Raw genomic sequence first — 25,523 nt, 5'->3', positions numbered from 1 at the left:
CTAAAAGGAAGTCCTCAGGCATTTGAAATGAATCCAAGGCCAACTCATTTTCATTCTGTTGCTTGGATTTGTGATTCATTCTGTTGCTTGGATTAGGGTTATTTCAGCAAATTAAATATGATAATACTAGGAAGGACTTTTTAAGGTTCTAATTATATCTCCTGTGTATCAGTAATATTTGCAAAAACATAAACAAGAAGATGCTTAAAAATAGTTGATTATGAATAGATTTATTGTTGACAAAATTAACTGCCAACTTACACTATTTTTCTGACGATCCGTAATTAAAAGTTAAAGTGTTATCTGTCCTTTTTTATTAGAAAATAACTTTGGAAGTTCTACTAATTAAATTTCTTCTTAAACTTGTCAAGAATATTAAAGACACAGGTGAAATGTATGGTAGCTATAATTACCATGCCTGTACTTACCATTTTTAGTTAGGCAGGGTTTTTCTTTGCATTGGCAAACAGACTGTAAGTGTTCTTGTCAATTTCAAATACATTACTCTGAGAAACACTGCAGTTTGCCTCTGGACCAAGTTGTCTTTTTAATTCTAATTCAAGGTCCTGAGAAGGGGTGTTCTCTGACTCCATTTAAACAATATATCTCCAAAGTTTTCTACCTATTTTTCTCTATTCTAATCGTATCTGTGTTGGAATATCATACCGGAATAGACTGAGCCATTTTTGGCATGGTCGAGACTACTCTTGATTATTTTAAGTTACACAAGTGTGAGAATGTAAATTGAATGTAAAATTGGCCTAAATCGTTGTACTAGATATTAACAGATTGTGTCAACGATAAAATAATTGCAAACTTTGGAGAGTACAAGCCGGGAGCTATTATCTGGATATGAATTGCTGGATAAAGCCTAATTAATCACATCTCAGCCTGTGTAATATTCTTGTAATAGCAAGCATCCTAGAAATTTCAATCTGTCTTTAGTGCACGACTTGATACCTTTGAGACTGAGGGCTTTAATGACATTAGGTAGCAGTGTTTCTGTAGAGGTGTATGGAAAGAATAGTTTTCTTGCTGCAACATTACAAATTGATTTTCTCTTTTTAATTATAATCCCAACACCCTGGCATGGAAGTATTCTTTATTTGGAGAGAGATTTTCATTTGAAAAGAAGAAAGTTGTTTGGAATTAGTGAAGTTTCTTATGACAAATCAGCAGATCATCAAATATCAAGGATAATTTAATCATGAGTCATCTAGCCCAGTATTCTCTCTCGGAGATTCAATTGTTCATCAGCAAATAGTTTTTACCCTCAGTGGGATCTGTCTTGGCATAAGAAAAGAAAATCCAACTTTCTTCTTGGATCATTCAATACACTGATTTGCTCTTCTTACTAATATAAAATCCATTTTTATGTATGTAAAATATACATAGAAATGGGCTACAGATATATATTATATATATATATATATAAACTCTGTATATATAGAATATATACATAGCCCATGTCTATGTAGTGCTTCATTGTATGTAGAATTAACCTTAATTCTCTGATAAAAAACAGTGGCAGAAAGGCTTGCTATTGTTTAAAAATGCCAATACATAATACTAGTTCCCACTACTTCTCACATAAACAGCATGCATAGGTATTAGCTATATTAAAATAAAATGTGTCAACATTTAAATCTATATGCCTCATAGTCTTGGTATGAAACTAGTATCATTTACTTCAAAATGAATATTCTTCATTTAAGTTTAGATTCAGTCAGATTTGTTTATTTTATGCTTCACCTGTTAATTCCAGACATTTTGATTATATTAACCAGTTTATATTTCCATTTATTTTTATAAATACTAGTTTTATAAATTTTTGTTTATGAAGAGGACATTCCTCTATATGAACAACAATAGCACATTGAATTAGTGTTTGTAATGCCTTGCAATTTAGCCATTAGAAAATTTAACTCCTGTAACTCCACCCAGGTTTATAAATATCAGTGATATTTCATTCATTTATTCTTTAATCTTATTAAATCAAGCATCTATTATTAACTTAAGTAAGAATATAGATGTATTTTTCTGATCTCACAAATGGAAGAGCAAGGTGACAGATATGTAAACAATTTATTATCATTTAATGTATTAGAAATGTCAGAAAAGTGGCCTACCATGGAAGGCAAGGATCCATGGAGGATATTATTAAAGAGTACCTGAAGGAAAGAAAATACTTTTTCAGACAGAAAAGAAGGCTAATGAATTTTAGATAGAGGGAAATGTATGTTATGGAGACGTAAAATAATATTGCACAAATAATTAAACAGTAATTAAACTGTATGGTCAGTGCTGGTTAGTCTCTTCATTTGATGCTGGCTGTCTTATTTTATCCTCTGTTTATACTCACAAAGAGACAAGGATATTCATAAGTAAAATAGAAAATTTTAAAATTTTTTGGTGAAGGCATTAAGGAGTAAGGCTGAATCACTCTAATAATTATCATTACTCTCATTTTCCATATATATAACTCAAAAGTCAACAAGCAAATAAATTGTTAGCCATGCTTCAGAATGAGAATATAAAAAGACTTTATATACAGCTGACCCTTGAACAATGCAGGTTTGAACTGCACGTGTTCACCTACATGTGTGTTTTGTTTTGTTTTCAATCAATACTTATAGTAGTACACAAACCATGGTTGGTTGAATCTACTGTTGCAGAACTGAGAATATGGAGGGTTGACTGTAAAGTTATACTCAGATTTTCAACTACACAAGGGGTCAGTACCTCCTACCCCCACACATTGTTCAAGGGTCAACTGTTTTATGTGTGTGTGTGTGTGTGTGTGTGTGTGTGTGTGTATATATATATATATATAATAGACATTTATAATAAATACATAATTATATATTCACTATGCATACAAATTCATTGTAACTATATTAACTTCATATATATAATTATATGTAATTGTATATATATAAAATTTTATATATATTGTGTGTATGTATATATATATATATATAAAACCAACCATAGATCATGTAGTACTGTAGTAAGTATTTATTTTTAAAAAATCCATGTATAAGTGGACTTGTCAAGTTCAAACCTGTATTGTTCAAGGGTCAACTATATATTTTTTTTTTCATTTCCTGTCTTTATTTTAAAAAGGACTTAAAGAAAAACCAGTGATTGAAGGAAAAAAATCACATAAAACTAGAATTAAATTTAACACACAGAGCCCATGTAAGAGAGTCATATAACTTACTAATATGGGTACTTTTATATCTTGTATTTCCCAGCAAGTAAATATGAAAACATGGTTAATTATAGGATCCATGGTTTCCATAAAATAAAAGCAGTTGCTCAGGAGAAGTGAGACTATTCTATTCCTCTTACTAATATCTAAAAGAATGTTCTACCTTAGAATGTTATGTAATGTAGTAAACAATATATGTATTATACAATGCTATGTAATGTAGTGTGAATGACATACTTACCACAGATACAGAAGCTGGAGTTGAAGAACTCTTTGCCATATCACCCTTCAATATATGCCTTCATTAATACACAAAGCCAAGCTCCTTAAAACTGAACCAACACATTCACTAAATAATATTTTCTGAGCACACAGTTATCACGGTCTGGCATAAGGCAAGGATGAATTTAAAACTATCCACAGAGAAACAGGGAGTGCACCCCATATCAGATGATCTTTTTAGTATTACATGTTCCCTGACCTAAACTTATTAAGAAGTGGAGAGTTTGAAGTAAGGGTCTGTGTCAAATAGCTTTGATTATTATCTATTCCAGTTTGCCAGTTAAGAGTAGAACAGTATCTTTTGCCAATTTCTTAAACTGGAGGTGGATTTGACATTTCCTTATGAAAATGAATACATTTGCCAGAAGAGAGGTCTTAAAAAGAGAAAGAAGTTTGAACTGAGGACAGGAATGCCTAAATTCATTGACAAAAGGCTGTCATCCATTAACATATTTTAAGCATCCTATAAAGATAACCTTAATCAAGAATTTAACTATTCAAACAAATGGGTAATAAGTTGTGCATCAAGTATTTATTTTGTTCTTTTTTAAATTTTCATACCAGTATAAATTTATAATGGATTTGAAACATACAAAGTATTAAAGCCCAGTTCACAATGACAATGCAGGAAGGTAGACATTCCTAGGGAATGAAAACAATCCCCAAGAAGCCTTTACTCGAGTGATAGTTATGATCATGCAATAATTATTTTTTAAAACACTTAGTAGCATATACATCAAACAAGATTGAAAAAAAAGAAACCTTTCTTTCTCATTTTTATTTTCCCCCACAATCTCTTATTATTCCAGAAAATATGGTCTAAACATTATTTGGTCTATTAGCCATAGGGCAATTTAAAGCCCTGGACCCTTGTATTCTTTGAAATTTTGTTTTCAACTCTGGAATTACTGAAGACATGTTAGTGTTTGTTCTCATTAATAAGTGTTTGGGCTTCCCTGGTGGCACAGTGGTTGAGAGTCCACCTGCTGATGCAGGGGACGTGGGTTCGTGCCCCGGTCTGGGAAGATCCCACATGCTGCAGAGCGGCTAGGCCCGTGAGCCATGGCCGCTGAGCCTGCACGTCCGGAGCCTGTGCTCCGCAACGGGAGAGGCCACAGCAGTGAGAGGTCCATGTACCGCAAAAAAAAAAAAAAAAAAAAAAGAATTTAGATGAGTATAAGTTGGATTTATTTTCACATCCATTACTTTTCAAGGATAGATTATTTTTTCTTCTGTCACTCATTGGAACCTTTTGATTTCTATTGAAGGAGAGACAATTAAAATTGTATCAGCATGGTCCAAGAAGAACAATCAAGATTGTATTCTACTGTTTTATTTTCCTGATAAAAATACTGCTTAAGATGATTCTGTGTCGCATAATTACTCTTTTCACAAAATAACATCTGAAAGTACTCATAAATTTCACCATTTTCTATACTATTTAGCCTCCAAGATGATTCTAATTGAATAGTAGAAAAGGATAAAGATGTGGCCTATTGCACCCCAGGTAATTTCAGTATCTTTTTTTTTTTTTTGCGGTACGCGGGCCTCTCACTGTTGTGGCCTCTCCCACTGCGGAGCACAGGCTCCGGACGCGCAGGCTCAGTGGCCATGGCTCACGGGCCTAGCCGCTTTGCGGCATGTGGCATCTTCCCGGACCGGGACACAAACCCGCGTCCCCTGCATCGGCAGGCGGACTCTCAACCACTGCGCCACCAGGGAAGCCCTCAGTATCTTTTTTACTCATAATTTTGCAAATTTCAGCTAAAGAGATGTGATAGCTCTTAACAATCTAATAATAGTTTGGTTAAATTATATGCATAAACATTACTGATTCTAAGCCCCATCATTCTCTCAATAGTTCATAACTTTAACATTTCTCTCAATTTTTAAATATTCAAAATTACTATTTTTTGATGGGACATACTAGTTACTTTAAAGGAGGTACAGATTTATAGAGGAAAATTGCCCACCAAAAAACCCTCAGGCTGAATTTTACATAATTCTGATGTTTAGCAGATTATAAGGACAAAAGAAGCCTAATTCTCATACATAAATTGGGTTATAATAATATTGAAGACTTCAGTAAATTTAAGCAATAAACACCTAAGAAAACTAGATTGTCATCCCTTCAACCTTATCCATAAAATCATCTCATCATCAGTCACGAGGAGCCTAATCTTTCCTATTTCCTTAAATACTATAACAAATGACTTATATTTCGTATATAATATTTCTTAAATAAGAAATTAGGAGAAAGCCAAACTCTGTAATCAATCAATCAGACATTTGAGTTCCTTGATACTTTTTTTTTCTTTCATCTCACTTTAAAATTGGCTGTGAGGTGAAGAACTTAGACCCTAAATTTAAGAACCAATATTTATTAGCTGCTAAAACCATGGATTTCATAGTCACATTGACCTGATGCTGAATCTCATCTTGCCATTTTGTAGCTATGAGATTTGGGCAAGTCATGTAATCTCTTTACACTTCAATTGTTGCATATGTAATACATTATAATAAACTTACCCCAGAAGAGGAAATAATTTATGCAAAATATTTAACATGTTATCTAATGTATAGTAAGTTCTCAATAAAAGTAAATGTAATTATCTACTCCAAAGAGAATTCATTTTTAATTACTTTAATTGAAATCTACGGTGTGAAAACATATTTTGGAGACAAATACTACTTTTTACTGCCATCACACCCAAAGAACACTGAATTCCTATAGAATATATTGTCACATGGACTAAAATCTGTTTCCCATTCTGCATCCTGGTTTAATAGCTAGTCTCCATCAGGACTGAGAAACTCTCCTCCATTCATCTTTGAAAGGAATCCTCCTTCTGCCCGGAAGCTCTGAGGGCACTCATTTCCCACAAATGGGACTCTGGAAGTGCTATAATTCACAGCTCTCAGAATGCCTCCTCAGTTCCATGGGAGGTGACAGGGAGATTGGTGATATAGGAGTGTCAATGGGTTGCTAATCAACAGGAAAGAGTCATTACAGAAAGAAAATCACAGGGAAATAATGAAAATGTGAGAATATGAGAGGGAGATGAAAATGTGGGCTCCAAAAGCTGGATAGGTTTAAATACAGGCTTTGCCACCAAATATCTGTATATTCTCAGGAAAGTTTTTGAGCCCTTTTGTGTAAAGTCTTTTATCTACAAAATGGGGATAATAATAGCTATGCTATTAGATTGTTGTGAATATTAAATAAGATAATGTAATCTCAGGTCTTTACTGAAGTGCTTAAACTATTGTAAAGTATAAAATTAGCTAAAGAAGCCTGAGGAGGAGGGGGAGGGGGAGAGGAAGAACAGTTTTCACTGAGGAAAAAAATGGAAAGAAATAAAATTAAAATAAAGAAAGCAAAAATGGATAAAATTTTAGTTTGTAAAAAATTAATATTAAAGATAAATAAGTATTGGTGAGGATATGGACAATTGCAACCCTCGTTCATTCCTGCTGAGAATTTAAAAGGTGCAGGCACTGTGGAAGATAATGTGGCATCTCCTCAGTAAGTTAAATATGGAGATACTGTATGGCCCAGCAGTTTCACAACTAGGAATATACCCAAGAGAAATGAAAACATGTTCACACACAAACTTGTACAGAAATGTTCATAGCAGCATTATTCACAATAGCCAAAAAGTGGAAATAATTCAAATGTCCATTAGTTGATGAATGGTTAAATGAAATGTATATCATACAACGTAATATCATTCAGCCATAAAAATGATAGAAGTACTGCTACATGCTATAACATTGATGAACTATGAAAGCATGATGCTAAGTTAAAGAAGCCAGACACAAGGGCTGCATATTTTATGACTCCATTTATATGAAATGTTCAGCATAGGCAAATCTAGAGCGACAGAAAATAGATCAGTGGTTGCCAGGGGCTGCGGGAGAGGGATTGCTGATGTGTATGGGAGTTACTTTGGGGGGTGAAATTATTTTGGAATTAGATTGTGGTGATGGATGCACAACTTTGTGAATATACTAAAACCCACTGAATTGTATACTTTAAAAGCAGATTTTATGGTATATGAATTACATCTTTATAAAACAGCAGTTGGTATAGGAAAAGTAAAGCAGAAAAAAAGCACAATATGGCAAAGAAATAATGAATTCGGTACACAAAGAATATGTAGATTTCAAAATAAACAGCTGAATTTCTTTCTACACAGAGCTATGATTGAAATGTGACTTTTCCCTCTTGCAATTACTAAGTCATTGAGTAGCAAAATGTGCTTAACTAACCAGAAAAAGCATAGAAAGAAGCAAAGTAAACTAAATAAAATAAGAACAAAGAAATGAAGTGTAATTACTACAGTTAAAATACACTTAATAAATACTTAATTTAACCTTGCTACAATTTTTTATCAAAACACCATATTTATATGAACATGACTTGCCATAATTTACTTAGAGTTAAGGATACAAACTTATGTTTCAGTCCCAAAATCTATCCCCCCTGAGCCTCTTTAAAAAATACAAAGAATAATAGCAGCTACTCTGTAATCAAAGCTCTGTTTTAGAGTTCTGCTTCATTCTATTTGAATAAATTAACCTGGTTCCAGCAGTAATTGTAACCTGATTTTCCCAGCTTCACATACAGCACTTTTCCAAGTTCCTCTTCTTTTCTTAACTATCAAAGATCCTTCAAATATACATTTCTTGGCTTATTTTGTCCTATATCTTTCCTCATTCAACTGCCTGGGCTTATGAACATCACCATGATACCCATGAAGAATAGCATGAAATAGTGGTTTATCAACATGAATGGAGCTGTAATTTTTGAAGTAACCAAGAGCTATAATTTAAAGGAGTATGTCAAGAACATCTAGGATTTTTTTTTTTTTTTTAAGAAGATGTTGGGGGTAGGAGATTATAAATTTATTTATTTATTTTTGCTGTGTTGGGTTTTCGTTTCTGTGTGAGGGCTTTCTCTAGTTGTGGCAAGCGGGGACCACTCTTCATCACGGTGCGTGGGCCTCTCACTATCGCGGCCTCTCTTGTTGCGGAGCACAGGCTCCAGACGTGCAGGCTCAGTAGTTGTGGCTCACGGGCCTAGTTGCTCCGCGGCATGTGGGATCTTCCCAGACCAGGGCTCGAACCTGTGTCCCTTGCATTAGCAGGCAGATTCTCAACCACTGCGCCACCAGGGAAGCCCCTAGGGAAGCCCGGGAAGCCCCTAGGATTTTTTTTAAAAAGGTGATTAATAATGCATGAAACTTCCCTCATCCACTTGGCATTTTAGCTTTTACAGACTCTAAAAGCAGTTCCTTTCAGTAATGACTTTAACAACAAAACCATTCAGAGCAATTGACGTGAAATTTGCTAAGTTGAGTCTCTTAGGTGTTGCCCTGTGCTGACTCTGATACTAAGCTGGGAAGGTCTAGGACAAAGCAGTAACCAAAACCTTTCTAATCTGTTAGACATTTTTACTGACTGGTCATTGTAGATCCACCATCAACCAAGATTCACTTTAGGTAACTGAAAACACCAACTTACCTGGTTACCTTAGAAGCTTCTATTATAATTATAGAATAATATGCAAACTGAAGAGAAATGTGTATATGTTTGCTTGTGTGTGTGTCGATATTGGAAAGAGAATTTTCTAGTACATTTCTTCAGTGATTCCTGAATTATGCAAGCAGCAGTCTGTTACTATCTGTACTAGTTCTTATTCCATCAGCTTAGATGTATCAAAAGTGATTTTGATAACTATAGTCAAAGACATATAAGCTGGACATAAATGAACAGTGAACCAATCCATTTTCTCTGGCTAGCTTTTTGATAAGAAGATTTAATTGCAATAAAATACTCTTAAAATAAATATATTTATTTATAAATAAATCATTTTGATTTATAAATAAATGATTATAAATAAATCATCATTGCTCTTCAATGCGAATAATATCCTTTATGTGTCTTTTACTTGCATATTTTATTCATTTCATATATCTACACAATAAGGATTATCTTGTCCTCTCATTTCTATCTGTAGTCTTGAGAACAATTGATCTATCCTGTGACTTTTGATGTGACCAAACTGTATTCTACTGAAAAGGCAGTAATAAATTAATATTCTTTATAACAACTTCAGGTACATAAAGTAGCACTGAATAATAGGAATTAGTGAAAAAACCCACTTACTTCGATATTCAAACATCAAAGTATCTTATATAACTTCATTTCAATATACTCAATTTCTATTCTCTTATTTCATATGCTAATCAGTATGAAGTACAAATCAGAATGCCGAACTGTAAATAGTTTTGATTCATTCTCTACTAAGCTTTCAGGAGTCTTGTTATTAATGTAAATAGTTGACCAAATAACTTGTATAATTAATCTTCTCAACTGGCCTTTTAGGCTATATTAGGTAAAAGACAACTGTTTCAGAAGGGACAGAATTTTTATTTCTTTTTATAGGGGAGGGAATACATATTGAGGACATTCAACACTGAAATATTAAAGATAATAGATATCATTCTAAGAGCACAGTATTTCAGAAAGAGAATGGTTCCCAAAATTCTCCATGAATAGAAAATAATTATTTTAAGTACTGGTAGCTGACCAAAAAAAACAAAGCATGGATGAAGCTTTGGGCTAGATCTGAGATTCTGTCCAGCAGGCTACAAATGGCCAAAAGTTTTAATATTAATTTACTCGGTGGAGTGCAGAGATTGGTGTTTTTAAATGAGCATTCAGAGGCTCTCTCTACCACATCAGCCTAACTAAGTCATGTTCAGGTTTCAATCATCTATTTCCTTCCAAAACCCACTGTTGCCCTATAACTGTGTTTGTCTTTATAGTTTGATATACACATTAATTTTGAAAATTTTCAAACTGACCAAAATGTTATAAAATAGTACAATAGTCTCCATGTATTTTCACCAAGCTTTATCAATTGTCAACATTTCACTTCATCCCTTTCCATATAGCTATCTTCCTGTGTGTGTGTATTTGCTAAAAAGAAAAAATTGAGTTAGTTGAAGATATCATAACATTTATCCTCTAACTAATCTGCAGATAACTGTATAATAAGAGTATTATCCAACATGATCAAAGAATTTTATATTCAGTCAAATTTTTATTTTGGAGAATAAAAAAGATATGCTTTGTTTAAAAGTATAACTCAAATTCTGTAAATAAAAAAGGAAATTACTAAACAAATGAATGACAAATTCTTCCCCCACTATTTGCATGTTCATATATTGTACTGAGTTTGTTAATAATTATGGGGTTTTAAATGAAGTTTTTTATTACATTTTATTATCAATAGCTAGCTCTTCTATTATTTTTCTCATGTGCATTTAATTTTGTTACCCTATTTAGAATAGTTAATATCCAACTGAGTTGATGGCTTTCAATATTCACTCCATACTCTTCAATTATTTATGTTATTGGAACATTTTATTCCATGCCTACTAGACTGTTAACTCTTTGAGAACAAGAGTTTTTGTCTGTTATGTTGATCACATATTCCTGGCTCCTGGAACAACACAATTACATGTGTTGTTCAACTTCACAATTACAACTAGATTTCATACCAAAATGTTTGAAAATCATTTTCCAAGTTAATTGCTTTAATAGTTGCTAGTAGTTTAAAATGTGTCACTGATGATATAATCTTTTTTTGAATTTTTAAATTTTATTTTTTTAAACATCAGGTTCTTATTACTCATCCATTTTATACATATCAGTGTATACATGTCAATCCCAATCTCCTAATTAATCCCACCACCACCGCCACCACACCCACCACTTCCCCTCCTTGGTGTCCATACGTTTGTTCTCTACATCTGTGTCTCAATTTCTGCCCTGCAAACCAATTCATCTGTACCATTTTTCTACGTTCCACATATATGCGTTAATATACGATATTTGTTTTTGTCTTTCTGACTTACTTCACTCTATATGACAGTCTCTAGATCCATCCATGTCTCTACAAATGACCCAATTTCATTCCTTTTTATGGCTGATTAATATTCCATTGTATGTATGTACCACATCTTCTTTATCCATTCGTCTTTTGATGGGCATTTAGGTTGCTTCCATGACCTGGCTATTGTAAATAGTGCTGCAATGAACATTGGAGTGTATGTGTCTTTTTGAATTATGGTTTTCTCTGGGTATATGCCCAGTAGTGGGGTTGCTGGGTCATATGGTAATTCTATTTTTAGTTTTTTAAGAAACCTCCATACTGTTCTCCACAGAGGCTGTATCAGTTTACATTCCCACCAACACTGCGAGAGGGTTCCCTTTTCTCCACACCCTTTCCAGCATTTGTTGTTTGCAGATTTTCTGATGATGCCCATTCTAACTGGTGTGAGGTGATACCTCATTGTAGTTTTGATTTGCATTTCTCTAATAATTAGTGACGTTGAGCAGCTTTTCATGTGCTTCTTAGCCACCTGTATGTCTTCTTTGGAGAAATGTCTATTTAGGTCTTCTGCAAATTTTTGGATTGGGTTGTTTGTTTTTTAATATTGAGCTGCATGAGCTGTTTATATATTTTGGAGATTAATCCTTTGTCTGTTGATTCATTTGCAAATATTTTCTCCCATTCTGAGGGTTGGCTTTTCATCTTGTTTGTAGTTTCCTTTGCTTTGCAAAAGCTTTTAAGTTTCATTAGGTCCCATGTGTTTATTTTTGTTTTTATTTCCATTACTCTAGGAGATGGATCAAAAAAGATCTTGCTGTGATTTATGTCAAAGTGTGTTCTTCCTATATTTTCCTCTAAGAGTTTTCTAGTGTCCAGTCTTACATTTAGTTCTCTAATCCATTTTGAGTTTATATTTGTGTATGGTGTTAGGGAGTGTTCTAATTTCATTCGTTTACATGTAGCTGTCCAGTTTTCCCAGCACCAATTATTGAAGAGGCTGTCTTTTCTCCATTGTATATCCTTGCCTCCTTTGTCATAGATTAGGTGACCATAGGTGCGTGGTTTATCTCTGGGCTTTCTATCTTGTTCCATTGATCTATGTTTCTGTTTTTGTGCCAGTATCATATTGTCTTGATTACTGTAGCTTTGTAGTATAGTGTGAAGTCAGGGAATCTGATTCCTACAACTCCATTTTTTCCCCTCAAGACTGCTTTGGCTATTCGGAATCTTTTGTGTCTCCATACAAATTTTAAATTTTTTGTTCTAGCTCTGTAAAAAATGCCATTGGTAATTTGATAGGGATTGCATTGAATCTGTAGGTTGCTCTGGGTAGTAGAGTCATTTTCACAATATTGATTCTTCCAGTCCAAGAACATGGTATATCTCTCCATCTGTTTGTATTATCTTTAACTTCTTTCATCAGTGTCTTGTAGTTTTCTGCATGCAGGTCTTTTGTCTCCCTAGGTAGGTTTATTCCTAGGTATTTTATTCTCTTTGTTGCAGTGGTAAATGGGAGAGTTTCCTTAATTTCTCTTTCAGAGTTTTCATCATTAGTGTATAGGAATGCAAGAGATTACTGTGAATTAATTTTGTATCCTGCAACTTTACCAAATTCATTATTAGCTCTAATAGTTTTCTGGTGGCATCGTTAGGATTCTCTATGTATAGTATCATGTCATCTGCAAACAGTGACAGTTTTACGTCTTCTTTTCCAGTTTGGATTCCTTTTATTTCTTTTTCTTCTCTGATTGCCGTGGCTAGGACTTCCAAAACTATGTTGAATAATAGTGGTGAGAGTGGACGTCCTTGTCTTTTTCCTGATCTTAGAGGAAGTGCTTTCAGTTTTTCAACATTGAGAATGATGTTTGCTGTGGGTTTATCATATATGGCCTTTATTATGTTGAGGTAGGTTCCCTCTATGCCCACTTTCTGGAGAGTTTTTATCGTAAATGGGTGTTGAATTTTGTCAAAACCTTTTTCTGCATCTGTTAAGATGATCATATGGTTTTTATTCTTCAATTTGTTAATATGGTGTATCACATTGATTGATTTTCATATATTGAAGAATCCTTGCATCCCTGGCATAAATCCCACTTGATCATGTGTATGATCCTTTTAATGTGTTGTTGGATTCTGTTTGCTAGTATTTTGTTGAGGATTTTGCATCTATATTCATCAGTGCTATTGTTCTGTAATTTTCTTTTTTTGTATTATCTTTGTGTGGTCTTGGTATCAGGATGATGGTGGCCTCATAGAATGAGTTTGGGAGTGTTCCTTCCTCTGCAATTTTTGGAAGAGTTTGAGCAGGATGGGTGTTAGCTCTTCTCTAAATGTTTGATAGAATTCACCAGTGATGCCATCTGGTCGTGGACTTTAGTTTTTTGGAAGATTTTTAATGACAGTTTCAATTTCATGACTTGTGATTGGTCTGTTCATATTTTCTATTTCTTTCTGGTTCAGTCTTGGAAGGTTATATCTTTCTAAGAATTTGTCCATTTCTTCCAGGTGATCCATTTTATTGGCATAGAGTTGCTTATAGTAGTCTCTTAGGATGCTTTGTATTTCTGCGGTGTCTGTTGTAACTTCTCCTTTTTCATTTCTAATTCTATTGATTTGAGTCCACTCCCTCTTTTACTTGATGAGTCTGGCTAAAGGTTTATCACTTTTGTTTATCTTCTCAGAGAACCAGCTTTTAGTTTTATTGATCTTTGCAATTGTTTTCTTTGTTTCTATTTCATTTATTTCTGCTCTGAACTTTATGATTTCTTTCCTTTTGCTAACTTTGGGTTTTGTTTGTTCTTCTTTCTCTCTAGCTCCTTTAGGTGTCAGATTAGATTGTTTATTTGAGATTTTTCTTGTTTCTTGATGTAGGCTTGTATTGCTATAAGCTTCCCTCTTAGAACTGCTTTTGCTGCATCCCACAGGTTTCAGATTGTCATGTTTTCATTGTTATTTGTCTCTAGGTACTTTTTTATTTCCTCTTTGATTTCTTCAGTGATCTCTTGTTTATTTAGTAACATATTGTTTAGCCTCCATGTGTTTCTGTTTTTTATGTTTTTTTCCCCTGTAATAGATTTCTAATCTCATAGCATTGTGGTCAGAAGAGGTTCTTGATATGATTTCAAGTTTCTTAAATTTACTGAGTTTGATTTGTGACCCAAGATGTGATCTAACGTGGAGAATGTTCTGTGCGCACTTGAGAAGAAAGTGTAATCTGCTGTTTTTGGATGGAATGTCCTATAAATATCAATTAAATCTATCTGGTCTGTTGTGTCATTTAAAGCTCGTGTTTCCTTATTAATTTTCTGTTTGGATGATCTGTCCATTGGTGTAAGTGAGGTGGTAAAGTGCCTCACTATTATTGTGCTACTGTTGATTTCCTCTTTTATAGCTGCTAGCAGTTGCCATATGTAATGAGGTACTCCTATGTTGGGTGCCTATATATTTATAATTGTTACATCTTTTTCTTGGATTGATCCCTTGATCATTAAGTAGTGTTCTTCCTTGTCTCTTGTAACATTCTTTATTTTAAAGTCTATTTTATCTGATATAAGTATGCTACTCCAGCTTTCTTTTGATTTCCATTTGCATGGAATATCTTTTTCCATCCCCTCACTTTCAGCCTGTATGTGTCCCTAGGTCTGAAGTGGGTCTCTTGTAGACAGCATATATATGGGTCTTGGTTTTGTATCCATTCAGCAAGCCTGTGTCTTTTGGTTGAAGCATTTAATGCATTCACGTTTAAGGTAATTATTGATATGTGTGTTCCTATTACCATTTTCTTAATTGTTTTGGGGTTGTTTTTGTAGGTCCTTTTCTTCTCTTGTGTTTCCCACTTAAAGAAGTTCCTTTAGCATTGGTTGTGGAGCTGGTTTGGTGGTGCTGAATTCTCTTAGCTTTTTCTTGTCTGTAAACTTTTGATTTCTCCATCGAATCTGAATGAGATCCTTGCCAGGTAGAGTAACCTTGGTTGTAGTTTCTTCCCTTTCGTCACTTTAAATATGTCATGCCACTCCCTTCTGGTTTCTAGACTTTCTGCTGAGAAGTCAGTTGTTAATCTTATGGGAGTTCTCTTGTATGTTATTTGTTGTTTTTCCCTTGCTGCTTTCAATAATTTTACTTTGTCTTTTATTTTTGCCAATTTGATCACTATATATCTTGGCATGTTTTTTCTTGAGTTTATCCTGCCTGGGATTCTCTGCACTTCCTGGACTTGGGTGGCTCTTTCCTTTCCTATGTTAGGGAGGTTTTGAACTATAATCTCTTCAAATATTTTCTTAGGTCCTTTCTCTCTCTTCTCCTTCTGGGACCACTGTAATGCAAATGTTGTTGCATTTAGTGTTGTCCTAGAGGTCTCTTAGGTTGTCTTCATTTCTTTTCATTCTTTTTTCTTTATTCTGTTCTACAGCAGTGAATTCCACCATTCGGTCTTCTTGGTCATTTATCTATTCTTCTGCCTCAGTTATTCTGCTATTGATTCCTTCTAGTGTAGTTTTCATTTCAGTTATTTTATTGTTCATCTCTGTTTCTTTGTTCTTTAATTCTTCTAGGTCTTTGTTAAACATTTCTTGCATCTTCTTGATCTTTGCCTCCATTCTTTTTCCGAGGTCCTGGGTCATCTTCACTATCATTATTCTAAATCTTTTTCTGGAAGATTTCCTATTTCCACTTCATTTAGTTGTTTTTCTGAGGTTTTATCTTGTTCCTTCATCTGGTACATAGCCCTCTGCCTTTTCATCTTGTCTGCCTTTCTGTGAATGTGGTTTTTGTTCCACAGGCTGCAGGATTGTAGTTCTTCTTGCTTCTGCTGTCTGCCCTCTGGTGGATGAGGCTATCTAAGAGGCTTGTGTAAGTTTCCTGATGGGAGGGACTTGTGGTGGGTAGAGTTGGCTGTTGCTCTGGTAGGCAGAGCTCAGTAAAACTTTAATCTGCTTGTCTGCTGGTGGGTGGGGCTGGGGTCCCTCCCTGTTGATTGTTTGGCCTGAGGCAACCCAACACTTGAGTTACCCAGGCTCTTTGGTGGGGCTAATGGCAGTCTCTGGGAGAGTTCATGCCAAGGAGTACTTCCCAGAACTTCTTCTGCCAGTGTCCTTGTCCTCACAGTGAGACACAGCCACCCCCTGCCTCTGCAGGAGACCCTCCAACACTAGCAGGTAGGTGTGGTTCAGTCTCCTATGGGGTCACTGCTCCTTCCCCTGGGTCCTGATGCGCACACTACTTTGTGTGTGCCCTCCAATAGTGGATTCTCTGTTTCCCCTGGTCCTGTCGAAGTCCTGCAGTGAAATCCCACTAGCCTTCAAGGTCTGATTCTCTAGGAATTCCTCCTCCCGTTGCTGGAACCCCAGGTTGGGAAGCCTGACGTGGGGCTCAGAACCTTCACTCCAGTGGGTGGACTTCTGTGGTATAAGTGTTCTCCAGTGTGTGAGTCACCGGCCCAGCAGTTACTGGATTTGATTTGATTGTGATTGTGCCCCTCCTACTGTCTCATTGTGGCCTCTCCTTTGTCTTTGGATGTGGGGTATCTTTTTTCGTGAGCTCCAGTGTCTTCCTGTTGATGACTGTTCGGCAGTTAGTTGTGATCGGTATATTTTTTAAAATACATATAATTAAAACTTTTTTTTCTAACATAAATTTTAGAGGTCCCTCCTTACTACTATTCTATCTTTTAAGTTTTTAGGGAAGTTAAATCCATTATATTCAATTCAGCATACTTAGAGTAAGAATGTGCAACCTTTGGAGCAAGATAAGGGTTTATATTCCATCTAGCATATCACCTAGCTACACAATAGATACATAATGGTTGAACTGCAGTCTGTACCCAGAAAAGTTCAATACGTTATAACATTTTATTTAATTCAAATAATAGAAAATTATGATCTGCTGATGATTTCAGCCACATGTAGGAGTTCCAGGATTATAAAGAGAACACATGATTCTGAAAGATGTATTTATATGGACCTGATTACTGGAGAAGAATGTAGAAATTCATTAAATTTAGAGATTAAATGATTTTATATTTCAAATGTTATAGAAATGCCAGAGGATATTTATGAGAAAACAGGCATGAATCATTTTTTAAAACCCTGTCTTAAAACTTTGCTGGCCTTATATAGGATAGTGATTTTATATATTTAACAATGCCATGTACATTGCAGTGTTCTAGGTGAATGAGCATAATCAAAGATAGATAAAACAGTAAATGAATTCTAGAATTTTGTGTTTCATGCAAAAAAAAAAGGATCAACCTGGTTTCAGCTAGAATCTTTCATATATATAAGAACAGATTTGTTAGAGGGATTTGGTCTTATTCAATTTTGGGAGCTTAATTAATATTGTTATGGAGCAAGAACCTATGGGGCATTCCCAGGACAGACACCCCCCCTCCATGTCTTTTGCCTGGCTTTTGGGTGTAGAAAAACTTTAGCCGAAGAATAAATGTAATCAGAGAAGTGAGAAAATGAAGAAGCAAAGAAAAGCAGTCAAACAGGACAAAATATAATAGCTTAGTCATTAAACAAAATCAAGGACATTCAGTTCCTCCTCAAGGCTTATAGATAATATTCTGAGCCATATCCCTTGAGTTGTTTTATAGATACTGAAACCCCCACCAGGTGGAAAAAGTTAACTACATGATGACCAGACTGTAGCCATGACATAAGTTGCCACAATTCCTGTAAACTGGCCTTAAGAAAATGGGAACAAACTGACCCTGGAACTGTAGATTAACTGTACTTTAAAACAATCAAGATGATATGATCAGACCACCTCATGGCCAATTTCACGATGACTGTCAGAGCTGACTGTGGTGTTCTGCACACAGCCCCCCTCTTCCACCTACACACCCCTGAAACTCCCCTTTAAAAGCTCTTGCTCCCTACTCAACAGGGGGAGTTGGCCTTTGGACACGAGTCTACCTTCTCCCCAGGCTGCCAGCTTCCTGAACAAAGCAGACTTTCCTTTCTACCAACACTTGCCTCTCGAGTATTTCCTTTCCAGTGGCAAGCAGCCGGGCCTGAGTTAGGTGACAGGTTTTGGCAGGCTGTGCTCTTGCAGTGTCTGGCCCCTCCAGGTTTACTGGAGTAGAGCCACTGGCCACGGCAACGTACTAGGATGGTCATGATGAGCCAGCTGCCTGTGGCTAGCTGGTCCCCAGAAGGGGATTTGGGGGAAAGTTCCCAGTAACTGCTGAAACTATTTGTTTCGGGGATCCTCCCTGTTTCTCCCCTGCTCAGCACTGGCTGCCAACTTTTGCTTTCAGTTGGTGGAAAAAGAAACAACAATATTATAAAACCAATGACTTTTTTCTATCTTGGAAACCTGAATGTCATATATAGGCCTAAACAAATATGCTTTTACTCTAGAGAATTCATACTCACAGGATCAAACTTGTACCCAACAGATCATGGGTAACTATATCCTGACATCTTTATAGACTAGTAAAATTTTACTGATATCATGTGACTCTTATAGTAGGTATAGGTACCTTGGACATTCCACTAGATAAATATGAAAAAAAAATTATCACACTACCATTTTTTATTTTAGGAAACACTAAACTCTAGTTGATTTTATTTGAGCAATATAGAAAGAAAAATAAAATATCACTAATAGATAATGAAAAACATGTTTTACATTTAGAGTAAAAAAGAGAGATAATTCATATCTATAAGAGTCAGTATTATGCTGTTTTTCATACATTATGTCCTTGCTTTTTTATTTGATCTCTTCTGCCATATAAGTATTTTACTGTTAACTATATAAATATGCATGATTAAAATGATAAAAGAGAATCATAGTATTGTGTATGTTCATTTCCTTAAGCAGAATGTAGTAGTAAATTTGATGAGTAGTTTAACGCCTGCAGAGTTCTTTGGATGATCCTGCTTTGTTTATTTATTTGAGTGTGGAAGTGTGCAACAAAAGAAGGTTGATGGGGAAATGCTAACACACCTAAGAAGATTATTCTCAAAGCTACATATTAAAGCTTTAAGGCCTTTTTATGGTCTTTATTCTGCACATGACTGAGTAAAGCCTTAAGATTTAAATTCCCTTAGGTGTCTTAATAGTTAGGGACTAATTTATTTGACAACTCGGCCACACAGTGGCAATATGGGTAGGCTGCATCTCAGCACAGAACTTGGGATGTAGAATTCCAACAAACTAAGAACATGTGTTGTAAACTGGAGCAGTTTAACAGAGCATTTAATGATTATTTGGTTGAAAATCTCTCTAAATGGAACAAGAAATTCACACACCGTGCTGCAATGTTCTTTCTCCTAAATGTTTAAATGAAGTGATTAAGGGTTCATTTGCTTTTTATGTCTGACATTTCACCATTTTAGTTTTATACACTGACTTTTACAGTGAGTGATGCTGGTTCAGAAAACAGGTGTCCTTTGTTTAAGTGCAATTTTTTTTTTTCAGAAAAAGGGAGAAAGTAATGTATCAAATGTAAATGTTGTAGATAAGATGATTAATATATTAGCTAGAAAAACAGACTACAGACATGTAAACCAAAGTATTATTTAACAGTCAAAAACATATAGTGTACCAGTCACAGAAGGACAAATACTGCACAATACAATTTACATGATATTTCTAATTAATGAAACTCATATAAGGAAAAAGTTGAATGGTGGCTGCCAGGGGCTGGGGGGAGGGGAAAATGAGGAGTTACTAATCAGTGTATACAAAGCTTCAGTTATACAGGATGAAAAAGTTCTCTCTGATGTACAACATTGTGCCTTTAGGCAATGATAGTGTATTGTACACTTAAAAATCTGTTAAGAGGGGCTTCCCTGGTGGTGCAGTGGTTGAGAGCCCACCTGCTAATGCAGGGGATGTGGGTTTGAGCCCTGGTCTGGGAAGATCCCACATGCTGCAGAGCAGCTGGGCCCGTGTGCCACAGCTGCTGAGCCTGTGCTCTGGAGCCCCTGAGCCGCAACTACTGAGCCCTCGTGCCTAGAGCCCGTGCTCCACAACAAGAGAAGCCACCTCAATGAGAGGCCCGCCCACTGCAATGAAAAGTAGCCCCCGCTCGCTGTAACTAGAGGAAGCCCGTGAGCAGCAACAAAGACCCAATGCAGCCAAAGATAAATAAATAAAATAAATTAATTTAAAAAAATCTGTTAAGAGGGTAGATCTCATGTTAACTGTTCTTTCACAATAAAAAATATATATTTAAAATATATATATATGGCTAATATAGGGGGTTATTTTTTCTTCCAAAAATATTAGAAACTATACTTTTAGTTGTATTTAATGTTCAAAGAAAAATCCTGAGTTTCTGAATCAAATATATGATGTACACCAATGCTTTCCAATCATTTTTAGAGCAACAGGACATTTTTAAAAACATAAAACAGAAGTATTTGTGTAAAGTGATATTTATTATAATTTTAAATTATTTGTTATTTATATGAGCTATAGGAAACTAAACAGATAAATCTACAGAAGAATTCTGCTTAAAATCCTTTCATTTTATGTTTTTTTTTAAATCACAAAATTCAGAGTTAAATATCAAATGAAGGTTTCAATGAATTTTTTCTTAATGATTAGAAAACGGATCTCAAATGTGAAAACCAAGTGAGATTCTCTTAAAGATAATGCTCAGCATGAGTAGAAGGAACAAGTTGTTGGAGCTCACAGTCTCTATATTTGAAGAGATGGTCAAACATGATCAGATAGAGGTGGGCACCTTTCCAAGGGTGAGTCTTAAAAGCATGTGTGGTAAGTGCTTGAAGGCTTAACCATACCCAGTCCATCCCCTACTGTTAAAGAGCACAGTCATTTTTGCATGCTTAGATGTAACTGCCTCATGGCCTAAAACCAGAATAGGATTTCTACCAGACATCTTGGCTGGTCATTTAGGGCCAGGATAAGGCCCATCATCAGACATTGACCCATGTATTTCATTGTAAGAGGAAAAAAATGCAGATTAGCACATTTTTTATTGATCATAGAAGATTCTGCATCTTTTAGTATGAGGGCCAAAATAGAGCTATTTTGCCTTAGAGTTCTTTTTATTGGAAGCATTTGATTAATATTGCTTTGAGGAGTTGGTTTCACAGTCTCTACCTGCTAACCATTAAAATCTTTTGGTTTAGTTCTCTTAATATGCTTCCTGGTTAACAGCTTACATCTTCTCCAGAAAAATCTCTATCTTTAACATAAGCAGGTTGGAATAGACATGGGCTCTCATTTACTCTGAGTTTTATAGGAGCTTATTTTTACGTAAATTTTCAACCATTTTATGAGTTTTCTATGTGTACATTTTAACTATCTCTGACAGTTTCAGCTCTGTATTCTCCCAAAACTTCCTTGCTGTCATCAGCTATTGTAGAAGAGTCATTAGTGTCTACTGCCTACATGCACCATATTTCTCTGCTTTGGGCTGAAGATTTGTATACATTTCAAACTTGAAATTTATTATTCTTAAACTCATTTCATATAGGACAATTTTTCTGCTTGAAAATTTGACAAAATTTTTTATGAATTTTGCAATATTTTCATAGCTTTCTGATTTTCTAATACATGTATATATTTTCCTCTTTTTCTAGATTAAACAGCAGATTTTATACTAGCATTTGCTTTGTATGTTCTTTTTTTAATACATCATTATTGGAGTATAATTGTTTCACAATACTGTGTTAGTTTCTGTTGTACAACAAAAGTGAATCAACCATATGCATACGTATATCCCCATATCCCCTCGCTCTTGAGCCTCCCTCCCACCCTCTCTATCCCACCCGCTAGGTCATCACAAAGCACCGAGCTGATCTCCCTGTGCTATGCTGCTGCTTCCCACTAGCTAACTATTTTACATGTGGTAGTGTATATATGTCAATGCTACTCTCACTTTGCCCCACCTTCCCCTTCCCCCTCCCCATGTCCTCAAGTCCATTGTCTATGTCTGCATCTTTATTCCTGTCCTGCCCCTAGGTTCATCGGTACCATTTTTTTTTTGTAGATTCCATATATATGCATTAGCATACGGTATTTGTTTTCTCTTTCTGAGTTACTTCACTCTGTATGAAAGACTCTAGGTCTATCCACCTCACTATAAATAACTCAATTTTGTTTCTTTCTATGGCTAATATTCCATTGTATATATGTGCCACATCTTCTTTGTATTTTCAAGTCTTGTTATGGCATCTTTAAGCCCCAGAACTTCATCAGAGTGTATATATTTTTTTAATCCTAGGTTCCTTTTTTTGTTTTCATTATTCATTCAGAACCTGGCACTCTAAGACCTTTCTATATTCCTTTTGAGATAGTTTCAAAGTTATTGTCGTTCAGTGCACCAGTGTCAGCTGGTATCTTTCACATTCTGTCTGGAAATTTCCTAGCTAGTGACAAATTCATTAGGTACGTTTCCTATTTGTACATTTTCTAAGTGAAGGAAATCACTGCAGAAAGCAGTACTGCAAACTTTCCACTATTACAGTAACAAGTATCCCATATTCTTTAGTTTCCACTACCATTTGTTGCTTGCTTACTTGTATTCCCTCATGAACATAAAGGACCTTTATGTTTCGGCAAACATTCACCCATGTTCTATTTTCTTCTGATACCTGAATTCAAATCAATATCATATGTTCAGGAACGAAATTATTTTTCAGTTAGTATATGATATATAACAAACAAGCCCAAAACTTAGCAGGTTAAAAAAAAAAAGAATAATCTTTTTATTATTTTTCATGACTTTTGTAGGTCAAAAATTTGGAAGGTGATCAGATGGGCAGTTCAGGTTCAAGGTTTCACATGTGATTACATTCGGATAGTGACTGGTTGAAACAGCAGAGGACTGGAGCAGCTAGATACTGTTCAGGCAGTCTCTTTTCATGTAGTTTCGAGGTCATTCCATATGGTCTCTCCACATTCACTAGTTTGGGCTTCTTCCCAGAATGGCAGCTGCAGGGCAGTTGTACTTCCTACACGGTAGCTGGCTTCTCTCAGGGCCATTGTTCCGAGAGAATCAGGCTGTAGGTATATATTACTTTCAGAAGTCAATCATGGCATCACTTATGCCATCCTTCATTGAATGAGGTGGTCACAAAATCTCCCCAGGTACAAGAATAGGGGAATAAACTCAACACTCAGTGGGAGCAATATCAAGGTCTCATTGTAAGAAGAACATGTAGAATGGGATATATTTTTGGAAACATCTTTAAGAAATTCATTCTGCTAAAGGCTTTAGCCAAAATATAGGAACAGTTTTACATATTTAATGTACTCTTAAATTTACGTTAATCAAAAATTAAGCTCTTCTAGGACATCCGTGGTGGCACAGTGGTTAAGAATCCACCTGCCAATGTAGGGGACATAGGTTCGAGCCCTGGTCCAGGAAGATCCCACATGTCGCGGAGCAACTAAGCCCACAGGCCACAACTACTGAGCCTGTGTGCCGCAACTACTGAAGCCCGCGCACCTAGAGCCCGTGCTCCACAACAAGGGAAGCCACTGCAATGAGAAGCCCGTGCACCGCAACAAAGAGTAGCCCCCGCTCACTGCAACTAGAGAAAACCTGCGTGCAGCAACCAAGACCCAACGCAGCCAAAATAATAATAAAAATTAAGCTGTTCTAAAATGAGTGTTATGGACCGAATTGTGAACCCCCAAAATTCACGTTGTGGAAGCCCTAACCCTCAATGTGACCTTATTGGAGATAGGGTCTTTAAGCAGGTAATTAATGTCAAATAAGATCATAAGGGTAATGTCCTAATTTGAGAAAATAAACTTCTGTTTAAGCCACTCAGTCTGTGGTATCTTATTATGGCAGTGCAAGATAACAAATACAGAAAGCAAAGTGTATAATTGTTTTTTAGTTTAAAAGGTGGAAAATATGTCTTTTCATGTCACTCTCTTGGAGCTCACAATGCAGTTTATCAAATAAAGTTCTCTGAAGTCATGCAATAAAGAGATATGTTCAATTGTATTTAATTCCTTTTAACCCATTTATTCCCAAACTCATCTGTGCACCAAGTAGCCCCCTTTTCCCCCCTGATGCTTGTGTTGCATCTTGTGGAATAAAGTAGTTTTCTGCAGGATGGCATTTTAATAAAAATTGAGGACATTCATTTATATTGGATTTTCTACTTAAAGAAAATGCAGTCTACTCCTGAAATATCTCTTTCTTAGTTACCTAAATGATGATAACATCCAAGTGATGGTCACATTAATTTATACTATTTAGCTTTACCCTAGGACTTTTACATATATTGTGGAAAAAGTGAATTAAAGAGACAAATTAGTAAAGAATTAATATATCCTCTTAACCTGTCTCCAGGAGACATTTATTGAATGCCTATTATCAGCTACACACTGTCCTAAACATGCACTTGATGGATAAATTAACATCTTCAAGGATTTTATAGCTAGAAGAGGAAGAGAGCTTTGTAAAAAAAACCAAACAACAAAACTTAAGAGCTATATAGTACCATTTGTTTGGCTCTCAGAGTAATGATAATAATTACAGTAGGCATTTATTGGAAACATACTGTGTTCCAAGTACAGTGCTAAGTATCTCAAAGTATATCATCCATTTAAAAGTCACAACAATCAACCATATGTTAGAGATAATACTGTAATCATTTTTGCTTGAATTAAGAAGCTCAAGGTCAAAAAATTTAAGCAATTTGCCTGATAAGTGAGACACTTCTGATAATCAGTACAGTGAGGTTGAGGGGAAGATGCTTTGATTCGATTTTTTTATGAATGAGCAGGTTTGTGCAGAACAGGACAATGCAGAATAAGGTTCTCCTCAGAGAGGAAGCAGTGTTGACAATATCATGAGGGAGTGTTAAGACATAAGCCATCTGAAGACTGCAAGTGGTGTGGTGTGACTCTCAACATTTTCAGCTGGGTAAAGAGAGGGCCTCACTCAATCTTAGCATTCTCAAGACTGTTCATCTGAGCTACAACAAAAGAAAGAACAAGTACTAAAAAAACCTTCTCTTTTCAGTAAAAAACTATATAAGCCAGTAGTTCTTGAGAGGGGTTGTTTAGCTCCCTAAGGGACATTTTTGAAGTATTTTATTTCAAAGATTGTTGGACATTACTGGCATTTGCTGTGTAGGGACTGGGGATATTAGACAACTGGTAATGTGCAAGGAAATCCCA

This window comes from Phocoena phocoena, chromosome 16 (genome assembly GCF_963924675.1).
Source record: "Phocoena phocoena chromosome 16, mPhoPho1.1, whole genome shotgun sequence".
Classification (NCBI taxonomy): Eukaryota; Metazoa; Chordata; class Mammalia; order Artiodactyla; family Phocoenidae; genus Phocoena; species Phocoena phocoena.
Note: the sequence above shows the minus strand (reverse complement) of the source record.